The 11,681-nt window shown below is 40.5% G+C and overlaps 1 protein-coding gene across 8 annotated transcripts in view; it reads right to left on the minus strand.

The window, feature by feature from the left end:
• The window catches only part of GREB1L (GREB1 like retinoic acid receptor coactivator), a 264,178-nt gene extending 252,820 nt beyond the window's left edge, over positions 1 to 11,358 (minus strand). For 5 of the 8 annotated variants that reach the window (XM_087439006.1, XM_087439004.1, XM_087439003.1 and 2 more), the window contains exon 1: positions 11,186 to 11,358. The gene's annotated coding sequence lies outside the window, so the exon portion shown is untranslated. The remainder of the gene's footprint in view (positions 1 to 11,185) is intronic. The other 3 variants (XM_087438998.1, XM_014780290.2, XM_014780291.2) reach the window with 1 other exon arrangement.
• Between the last annotated feature and the right edge of the window lie 323 nt (positions 11,359 to 11,681).

Here is an 11,681-nt window from a genome sequence, read left to right on the forward strand (position 1 = left end):
GGGTGAAAGGGATAATTGGGTACATGTGTGTGGTGATGGGTTGTAATTAGTATTTTGGTGGTGAACATGATGTAATCTATGAAGAAATAGAAGTATAATGATGTACACCTGAAATTTTTGAAAAAAAAAAAAAAAGATTATCATGAGGTCAGATTATGAAGAGCCTTGAAGGGAACTGAGGAAATTTTATTTCATGGCACACACTGCTAGTTGCCTAATCGAGCCTTTTCCTGATCTTCTTCAATATTAACAACCCCAGAGGTTTTGCACGCAGAGAATGGACCTTTCCCCAGGCTCTGGGGTGAATCTTGATTATTCTACACCAGTCACAGTATTTCCACTTTCCTTGTCAGTGACTGGCTTACGCATGAGCATGTGGTAAATTCTAGCCAATGGGATTTGAAATATCTATATATGTGGGTAAACTCTTTACTAAGTGTTTAGCCTGACGAAAAAGAACCTTTTTCTGACTCCAGTCAAAGCTGTGTGAGGCTTGAGTGTGCTGCTGACACATTGGGATAATGAAGAGACAAGACGGAAGACAAACACCAACAAGCTGAGGATGGCAGAGAATGACCAAAAGAATTTGGGTCCTTGATGACATCATCAAGCACCTGAATTTAACCCAGGAATTGCTCTCCCCCCCTTCCCCTCAGACATTTTGGGGATATAATGAATTCATTACTATTTAACATCCTTAGTTTTTTGTTCTGTTCCATGCAGCTGACAGCATTAGACTGGGATACTAATGTTTGGGGTGACACTCTCTGGGAAATGCTAAGGGAGGCAACTGGTAGCCATTGAAGGCATTTGATCAAGGTTGGAGACTGACAGGAAACAATGTTCAAGGCTTAAAAATGACATGCATGAAAAAGAGGTCAGAAGAAAGGAAAGGTAGAGTCAAGCAGACCAGCTTTCAAGGGCTGAAAGTCCAAGTTACCAAAAGATTTTGGAAATATTAGAGAAATATTACTAGTATGTAAAGTCATCAATGCATATAAATAAGTACCTGAAGCAAAACTGAGGAAAAAGCTTATTTTGTAAAGGTAGTGGGATTGTAAGAGATATTTCTTTTCTGATTTTTTTATATTGTTCTCATGTTATTTCTACTTAAAATTGAAACAAATTAAAGAAAGTATTACTTCTCTAAATGTTGTATATTCAATATTTTTTTGAAAATGGAAAAATTCTTGAAATATGATTTCTCTATATTAGTGCAATTAAAGGTATGAGAAAACACCGAGGAACAGTATGATAAACCAGAAAGAATGCAGGATTAGCTGGGTGACCTTGGGAGTCAGGTAAACCCTATGGCATTGTTTTCCTCTCAGGGCGGGTTGATCTACGACTCTAAAATTCAACAATTTCTGTTTTCAAATGGAAGGAAATCTTTTTGAATTAAAAATGTCATATTCAGGGCCGGCCCCATGGCTTAGTGGTTAAGTGCGCGCGCTCCGCTACTGGCGGCCCTGGTTCGGATCCCAGGCGCGCACCGATGCACCGCTTCTCCAGCCATGCTGAGGCCACGTCCCACGTACAGCAACTAGAAGGATGTGCAACTATGACATACAACTATCTACTGGGGCTTTGGGGGAAAAAAAAAAGGAGGGGGATTGGCAATAGATGTTAGCTCAGAGCCAGTCTTCCTCAGCAAAAAAAAAAAAAAAAGAGGAAGATCAGCATGGATGTTAGCTCAGGGCTGACCTTCCTCACCAAAAAAAAAAAAAAGTCATACTCAAAATTTAATTTTCTAAGCTCTGTTCTCACCCTTTGTCACATGAGCTGAGTCTGAAAGGGAATACAAGGCAATCTCCCTCAAATTCTCTGAGCAAACCAGAAACCTTGGGAAATAATTATGTTTTTAGCTTTAATATAACTTTCAAAAAAAGTTTCTGCATAGATTTTCAGTAAATAAACAAACTAGGTCTGGAAATTTTAATGTGGATTAAAGTTCTATATTAATATCAAATAGGTGTCAAGTGATAGCTTGTTATTATTTTAACTTGCATTTGCAAACAACTACTAAGGCTAAGCATTTTTCCTATTTATTGACCATTTGGAATTGTGCTTCTGTGAATGACCTAGTCGTATCATTTGCAAAATATTTAAAAATTATGTTTTATAAAATTTTTTTTTTTTTGAGGAAGATCAGCTCTGAGCTAACATCCACTGCCAATCCTTCTCCTTTTTTTCCCCAAAGCCCCAGCAGATAGTTGTATGTCATAGTTACACAGCGTTCTAATTGCTGTATGTGGGACGCGGCCTCACCATGGCCAGAGAAGCGGTGCGTCGGTTCGCGCCCGGGATCCGAACCCGGGCCGCCAGTAGCGGAGCGCACGCACCTAACCACTAAGCCACGGGGCTGGCCCTATAAAATTTATTTATTATCATTTTGTTAAGAGTTCCTTGTATATCAGAGATGGTAATCTTTTATCTGCATATGCAGAAATCTTTTCCAGTCTGTCATTTGTCTGTGGTATTTGTTTATGGTTCTTTTTTGCTTCACAAAAAATATTTTTAAATTATGTAATCAGATATGTTTGTCTTTTAATATATAGCCCTGATTTCTTGGTTAGTTAAAATAAATGCCCCTCAACAGAGCAATGGTTGTTTAACTGTGGAATATGTATACTACAGAATATTATGTAGTCATTAAAAATAATAAATAAGAGCTATACCAGTTGACTTAGAGGTATATCCCTTGTGTTTTATTAAGTAGTCAGTGAAAAAAGAAAGACGATTATATATATATGTGGATATATAAAATATGATAGTATATATAAGATGCTAAACATATACAATATATATAAAGTTACATGATCATGGAAAAAGTTATAACAAAATAAATAGCAGATTGGCCACACTGTTGGGGTGCAAAGGGAGGGTAGAAAGGGAATTTAGGCTCCCTGAATCTTTTTAAAAAACGTGACTACAGTTTTTTAAAAAACATAATATGATCCCATTATGTAAAATTATTTATGCTGGTGAAATATATAAATATGCATAGAGATGCATAAAAGAATGGCCACCAAAATGTTAATGGTGTTTAACTTAGGATGGTTAGATTTCAAGAAGGGAAGAGGAAGAAGAAAAGAAACAAAAGGTTAAAAAAAAAAAAAGAGAGAGAGAGAGAAAGAAAAAAAGAAAACCTGACAAAGAAAATCAGATAAATTTAAATTTCCTTTCCAAAAACCAGAACAGACTGGATGAAGGGGAGATAGAACCCTCAAGTGAAAAGGTTCTCCCATCCTCTGATGTGGGTAAGAATTAACGGTAATAGTCTTATAGTTCCCTGAATACTCCAAAAGACATATATACACAAACTTACTATAAGTAGTATCTATTTAATCGGTTTTAAAATGCAGGAAATAAATGAGACATTACTCTAATTACATCTTCTCTTCACATCGTGACCTCCATAGGCAGTGGTGACAATTTTAGGCACACTTGCTCTATAAAAACTAAATTTACAGAATGATAAATGTAGCAGTGGTTCTAAGACTTTTGTGTCCATAAAAGCCACCTGGGAAGATTGTTAAAATGCACATTCCAGGGTCCCACCCCAGAGACTCTTATTCAGCAGGTCAAGAGACCAAGAATCCACATTTAACAAGCACCCCAGTTGAATAAACCAGGTGTTGACAGATCACACCGAAAAACAGTGAATTTAAGGAGGTCTGATCTCTTTACAAACCGCTTAACCAAAGAATTCGAGGAGTGTGGTACACTAGAGAGAACAAAGAATTTTGAAGTCAAAAGATCTAGATTACCTCTCTGACCTAATCCCCAACTCACTCCCTCACACCCCTCTCCCCTCAGTGGCACTGGCCTCCTGGTCACCCCTCTCACAACAGCCAAGAATGTTCTTCCTCACCACCTTCAGGTCTCACTCAGGTGTCACTGAGAAGTGACACCTTGTAGAGAATCACAACTCCCATCTCACTTTCTAATTCCCCTTTCTGCTTCATTTTCCTCTCTAGCTCTTCTCACTTTCTAAAGTACATACTCGACTCATTTTCTTTTGCTCACTGTTTGATTCCCGTAAGGACAGAAGTTTTTTTCACTGTAGCATCCGAAGCACCTAGAATAGTGCCTGGACAGAGTTCAAGGAAATTTCACTTGGCTAAGATAAAACAAATGAAGCTTGAGAGATTCGGTAATAGGAGGCAGATAGAGCCAGTTAATGGAGAGCTTGTTAACGCACAGATTCCTGTGTCCTGCCAGAGATTCTGATTCAGCAAGTTTGGAGTGGGGCCCAAGATTCTGAATTTCTACCAGGAACCCAGGTAATACCGATGCAGCTTGGAGACCTGTCTTGTGCCTCTGCTGGTTTTGTAGGGAAAGTCAACCCATTCTACTGTATGAGAAGAGGTGTAGGCTAAAAAGGGAAAGCTTTGTTATACTCACATGCATTTGTCGGAAGAGAAAAGTTGTTCCTACGTACCTCCAATCTCTATGTATCTAAACTTTCTACCCAAAAAAATAAAATGATTCTACAATAAGTATTTTTCACTTAACAACATATCATGGATATTTACTGCAACTTAATTTTTAATAAAAACATGATGTCTAGTTTGTTTCTAATTTTTTACCCTTATATATAATGTTTCAGGTGATGTTTTTGTTATATGCCTTTGTGTATCTGTCTAATTATTTCTACCAAAGGCCTAGAAGGGTAATTTCTGAGTCAAAGAGTTTAGACCAGCACTGTCCAATAGAACTTTCTCCAATGATGGAAATGTCCTATATCTTCACAGTCCAATAATGATAGCCATCAGCCACATGCAGCTATTGAGTCCTTGAAATGTGACTAGTGCAACTGACAAACTGAATCTTTAGTTTTATATAATTTTAATTAATATAAATTTAATAGCCACATATAGTAAGGGACTACCATATTGGGCAGGGCAAGTATAGACACTTAAAGTCTTGATACATAATGCCAAATTGCTCTTCAGAAAATTTGTAATTATTTGCCTTCACTCTTAGTGTATAATAATAACCATTTCTTTACTAGATTATCAACACTAGATATTATCAATCTACTGAAGCTTTACAGTCTGAAAGTTGAAAACTGTCAGTGTGGTTTTCATAGGCATTTCTTTATTAATAGTGTTGAACTGGGTTGTTTCTTCTGTCATCATACTCATTCAAATGCAAATATTTTCACCTATGTTAACTAAGAGGTTAGAAATTATCTGGCTTCCAGAGTTGTTTTGTTGGGTCCACATGTTTTCTTTAAAATTTACTGCCAACATTTAAATTCATATAGAAATATGAATTTCCAGCCCCACTTGAAAAATCAAATGATCTGGCAACAGTGACCCACACTCCCACAGGACAAAAATCAGTGGAGCCTTATAAATTCTGCCACTTCAGACTTTCTTGTCCATCAGAACTCATCATCCCGTATTATTTCACAGGTGTCCTGCTTCACTCACTCAGATTACCTGCTTGCCCCTACAGGCCCTTGAGTTTACAATTCCTGCTCTGAATTAAATTTTGAGAAATTAAAAAGCAAACAGCAACTAATAATAATAGCTAACTTTCATCGCCTACTTAGCATGCAAAAGTCATGTTATGATATTTCTGGATTATTTTATGACTAATATTTAACTAGCAGAAGAATACTTTTCTAGTGGTTGTTGACATTTCCTACTCCCTAGAGCAGTGGTTCAGCATCAGAAGGATTGTTAAAGTGCAGATCCGCAGGCTCCACCCCCAGAGCTTCTGACTGAATAGGTTGGGTTGGGCCCCAAGAATTTTCATCTAACCTCAACCTCTAAGTGCAGCTCCACATTGAGATGAGGTTTTCTCAAAGATATGGACCCTCTTGGAAGTTTAGTGATAATGTGTAATTTTGATAACACAATATGAATTTGTACACCCTTTTTTCCAAAACTTGTCCACATTTATTTTATTTTATCTTCACAACAATCCTGTGCAGTAGGTTGATAATTTAGAGCAATAATTGTCAATCCCATTTTACAGAAGAAAAGTAAGGCGTTAAGAATCTCCCCATAGGGCCGGCCCGTGGCTTAGCGGTTAAGTGAGCGCGCTCCGCTGCTGGCGGCCCGGGGTTCTATCCCAGGCGCGCACCGACACACCACTTCTCCGGCCATGCTGAGGCCGCGTCCCACATACAGCAACTAAAAGGATGTGCAGCTATGACCTACAACTATCTGCTGGGGCTTTGGGGGAAAAAATAAACAACTAAAATTAAAAAAAAAAAAAGAATCTCCCCGTAAACATACAAGAAGAATGAACCAGAACAAGCAGGTTGCCTAACTCCTAACCTGGGTAATACAGGCAAACACAGCAATACAGGACACAACTGGAGCTTGCTTCTCCAGAATGGTACCATAAAAACAGAACCATGCCCAAGAACAGAAAAGACCTATACAAGATATGACTCACAGCAACAAATATTTATCAAGTGCTGATCATGTGTTAACCTTTGCTAATCATGCCTATGGTCTCTACTGTTGGGACTGCTAAAGACACTCATACAGCATAGTGAAAAATTAAAAATAAAATCTGAAACCACAACCTTGAAAAGACAGTGAATTCTTTATTTTATAGACAGGACAAAAGCAAACACACTGAAGGGGTGGGTAGTAGGGGTAAATACAGAGTTGGGTAGAAGAGAGGAGTCGCTGGGGGAGCTTCACATCTGGACTTGGAGGAGTTGCTATCACCAGTCAGTCAAGAATGGGATGGAAGGAAGAGTACACAATAGGGAGCCCTCCTGGGGCTCAGCAGCACAAAGAGCTGCTGTTATCCACGTTGGGTGTGTGTTTGCCAGAAATATCAGGGCTGCTGTAACTCCAGAACTTACAAGGGCATGCTTTTGTGTTGTCTAAATTACCTTGACTATATAAGAACTCAAGTCAGAGAGCATAACTTCATTATCCATTTGTAGCCAAAAGATAACATGATTAGGGATCATGAAACTTTCTCTGATTTTTTCCCCCAAGTTTTGATAAGCATTCCTAGTAAAAATCCACCAAATTGTGATCACAATAACGCTAATTATAAATCATCCCTTCAAGTGGAAAAAAGAAAGGATTGCATTTGCACTTAAGTAGAATTGACATATATTATTAACTTTAACAAGATTTAAAATAATAATAACTAATAAAAATTACCACAGGCTGAGAATACAAGAAAACTACAATTAATTTGTAAAAGCCTATTGGAAAATTTGGTTCACTCTTCACTAGTGTTGTAACTGACCTGTCCTATATGCCCATCCTTTAGTCTGGTTCAAAATGACTAATGCAATGAAACTTCCACCACTAGACAGAAAATTGTGGCAAAACTGCTGGAAAAACTACCTCTCACTTTATACAAGACTAAAGAAATACAAATCAAAACAAAGAGATACAATTTTACACTGATCAAATTAGTCACGATAATATAAATGTTTTAAAATAACATAAGCACACATATAGATTGTTAATGACAGTATAAATCTATATAATTCTCTTGGAAAGTAATTTGGAAATTACCGGAAATCTGGAAATGTCCTAATAAAAATAAGAGCTAACATTTACTTGTGTTTTTATGTGTTATTGCCTTTTATCTTGTAGAGAGCTATTACTACACCCATTTTACAGATTAGGAAGCTAAGGTTCTGAAAAAATAAGTTACTTGCCCGATATTGCCAATAAGTGATGGATCTAGGTGTTGAACCCTAAATCTTTAATTTTAGAGACCATTTACAACTACACTATACTGTGTCTCTAAGGAAACAATCCTAAGGAAGTTAAAAAAAATAAAGTTACATTCATGAGGACAGATATCATATTTTTAAAAATTACTGGAAAATTCCAAAATAGAGGAAGAGCTAAGTAAATTACAGTACACTAACTAAATAAACTATTATAAAATTATTACAAATAATAGGAAGTACACTATAGAAAAACATTTATGAAAAAAATCAGAGTAAAAATGTATCTGCAATATGACAAGACACCTGTAAAAATATATACTCATGATACGATTGGGAAGGGAGCTGGAAAAAATAAAAACTATTACCATTTTAGAAGAATTTCACTGCTAGTACTTAGTTTTGTTTTTGTCATTTTAGTCAACCAATCAAGATTACTCTGAGCACCTTTACAAATCTGTTCTTCTATTTCATATTCTCATTATCCCAAACAATTCCTAAAACTTTACTATAATTTATTTATATTACAGACTTACTAAAAATAATTATACAGTTATATTACAGATCTATTCAAAATAATTACATAATATTCTTTATTGGTGATTCTGAAGCTTTGAAGTATGAGATCTCCTTCTTAACATCAATGATTTTTGCAATCACCACTTACAGTGTACTTCTGAAATCCCTTAATTGAAATCATATATAATAACTAAAATCAGCTAATTCTTTTTACTTTCATAACCTTGCAATCACTCCTCAGCTCCCTGCACCCATTCAGGAATCACTAGCCCAGAGGCTGCAGGTGTTTTAGAGATTAGAAAAGTTTCCCACTAAGAACATGATATCTAAGTAAATACTTACAAAGTAACTAAAATATCTTAGCTGTAGGGATATTCATATTCTAAATACTTTTGAAAATTACTAATTAAATTATGTCAAGTCCCTTTGAAGTAGGTAAATGAACTTTATTTCTACTTACCAAAAAGAAAAGAGTTTGGTAAAGTTATTTCCCTAAAAATGGCACCATGAAGCTGTAAGGAAAACGCACTCTCCTTAGCATACAAACTGATGCACAAAGGCCCATTCAGCCCAGGGTCTGGCCTCTACCAGTAACATAAACAGTCATTTTGTGGGAAAGTGAAGTAGCCATTCTCCAATGATATCAAACTCATAAGAGCAGGTACATAGTTTAAACATCTCTAACTTCCTCTTTATGAATCTACCATTCAGGATTTTTTTTTTGTCATTCCACAGTCTAATACCCACAGGTCTAATTGGGTGTTCGTTAGCCAGTCTTAGGACACCTATAGATCTACTATTTCAATCATAGAATTTTGGAGTTAGAAGGACCCTTAGAAACCATGTACTTCAATTCCTTTATTTAACTGAGGGGGAAACAAAATCATTTCTAAGCAAGTTACTTCATTTAGCTAGTTTATAGCAAATCCAGGCTTGGAACTAAAAGATGTAACCAAATGTCTTAAACTTGGCCTTCATATTTCTCCTTGACCACTAAAATTTTTATATTATGTCATGTCAATGGGAGTATACATACGTCCTCTCCACGTCGTCAGATATACACTGCACTGGACAGAGTAAACTATAGTTCTCATCCTCTACTTCATAAAGAGTTCCAAATGGAGGAAAAATTCAACGAAGATTATAAAAACCAAGTGTAGAGAAACTGGTGATGGGGGGGGAATAATAATTTAATAGTTCTGCTTTCCACTGAATACTCATTCTAAGGTTTTTAGCACTCTATCTTCAACTGTAATAAGTGTCTGCCTTAAGCCAAAGAAAATGTTCTAATGTCATCATGAGTGGATATCCAATTAATAGCCATCATCACTGATATACAGTTCAGTCTTTACTTATATTCAGTTCATCTTTTATTTCAATAATGTAATTCCATTTTAATAGGCGGTCCATGGGAGGATATACAAGAAATTGACCACAGTGGCTGCCTCTGGAGAGAAGGACTAGGACATTGGGAGTACAGGGTGGGAGAGAGACGGCTTACTGCCGTTTGAAACTTTTACCTGATGTATATTACTTTTCAATATTCATTGATTAAAAATTTCCCTTTAAATACATGCCTCTAAATATATGCAATTCTATTACTAAATATTTTTAATGAAACATTTTTAATTTCTTCCTTTTTTAAATAAGTTTTCAGCATTGCAATTTGTAAAATCACATGGAAATTTTCAGAAAGAAAAGGAACCAACACAGTCACAAAACTCAAAGCAGAATTCCAGGATTTAAAGGATAAGAAAACGTAGAGAGGAATGAGAGTTTTTCAAGCTGGCATTTAATTCAAAAACCTTTTGCAGAAAAGCTCTTGCCCATATTTAAACTGCTAAGTTTTAAAATGCGATTTAAGTGGGATTTCCCGTCTCAAGCGGGGAAAAAAATTCTAATGTTGTGAAAAGTAGAAATTAAAATTTGGTTTCTATCCTCTCAACAGGGGACAGAGGGCCAGGGTGGGGTGGATAAGGACCTCGTAACAGTTCCGTTCACAGAGCAGAAGAGCGCGATTGAGGAGTTTCTCCAGAACCCGCCCGCCTGGGTGGGAGGCAGCAGCTACTCCCGTGCAGATGAACCGCGTTCTGGACCTTACTTGGGCTCAGGATAACTGGGCAGCCCCACGAACTGAATCTCTGCAAATCAGTTCTTTTAATGGGGTTCGGAAGAGGGACTGAGAGAACTGCTTTAACAAACCGCCTCGCCATCCGCCTCGTCCAGCCAGGGCACACACTTCACCTCGCCTTCTACTTGTATCGAGGTCAGCTGTCAATACAACCCTTTGTGTCTCATTCAGAATAGGAGTGGTCCTCAGCCACTCACAGAAAAATGGAAATGATAGCCGAAAGACACGCGCGCGCGCTCGTGACGAAGTGACATCTGGTGTGGAGACAAGAAACCCAGGGACCCTGAGCAAACGCCCAGCCGCCGGCGGCCGCTCTCAACTTTCCCAAGCCGCGCTCTTCTCCATCCCCTCCGCGCCTCCCTACCTGCTGTCCACCCACCCCGCGAGCCCCTCACAGCCCCTGGGCTCGGGGAGACGGGCCCGGGCGCGCCCGCCGCCGCCGCGCCTCGGCGCTCCCAGCCGCGCCGCAGCCTCCCTCATCCCACGCTCGGGCTTCCCGGCTCCCGCCACAAAGGCAACGAGGAGAGCCCGAGGTGACAGGCCTCTGGCCTCCGGACGCGGACCGCACGGGCTGGGTCCCCTCAGGGGGCTGAGGCGAGGCGGCGGGGAGGTGCACAGGTTCGGATCCGGGCTGGCACAGGCGCCTGCCCTCGCCACACAAACACACTCGCGCTCCCACCGCCGCTCCGCCTTTCCATTCCTCCAGAAAAGTCAGCCTCAGCGCTTCCCCGCGCAGGCAGGGTGTCCGCAGCCCGCCAAAGGGCAGCTCCTGCCGGGCAGAGGCGTGCGCTCGCGCCCGGCTCGCGACCTCTCACCTCCCCGCCTCCCCGCGCCCGCGCCCCGGAGTCCCCGCAGCCGCTCACCTGGCCCTGGCGGGGCGCGAGGGCAGAGGACCAGGGGGTGGCCCTCGCCTGGGCCGGGGCTCGTCTCCCCACCCCCAGTCCGGGTCCCAGCGCTGCGCTCCGCTCGCTCCGGCCGCCCTCCTCCGAGGTGCTAGCGCCGCCGCTGGCTGGCGTCTCTCTGGCAGGCGCGCTCGCCTCGCGCTCAGTTCCCGGGGCGGAGCGAGGCGGCGGCCGCCGCGGCCGGAGGCGGATTCCTCAGGTGCTGCCCCTCCCGCTTCCCCAGAACCTCCGCGCCGGGACCCCCGGGCCCCCTCCCCGAGCCCCGCCCCTCGGCCTCCTGCAGCATCCGCGCCCCCGAGTGGCCTTTAGGGCTCCCTTGCCCTCCTTGAGTGTGGTGGGCGCACATTTCCCTACCCGCCCCCTCCAAGGACGCCCCCACCCAGACAGTGCAGCCCCCAGTCCACTGTGCGCACGCCTCCATGTCCACGCTCCACCACAACTGATGTGTGTGGCCACT

This window comes from Ceratotherium simum, chromosome 14 (assembly GCF_057802395.1).
Source record: "Ceratotherium simum simum isolate JZ-2026a chromosome 14, ASM5780239v1, whole genome shotgun sequence".
Lineage (NCBI taxonomy): Eukaryota > Metazoa > Chordata > Mammalia > Perissodactyla > Rhinocerotidae > Ceratotherium > Ceratotherium simum.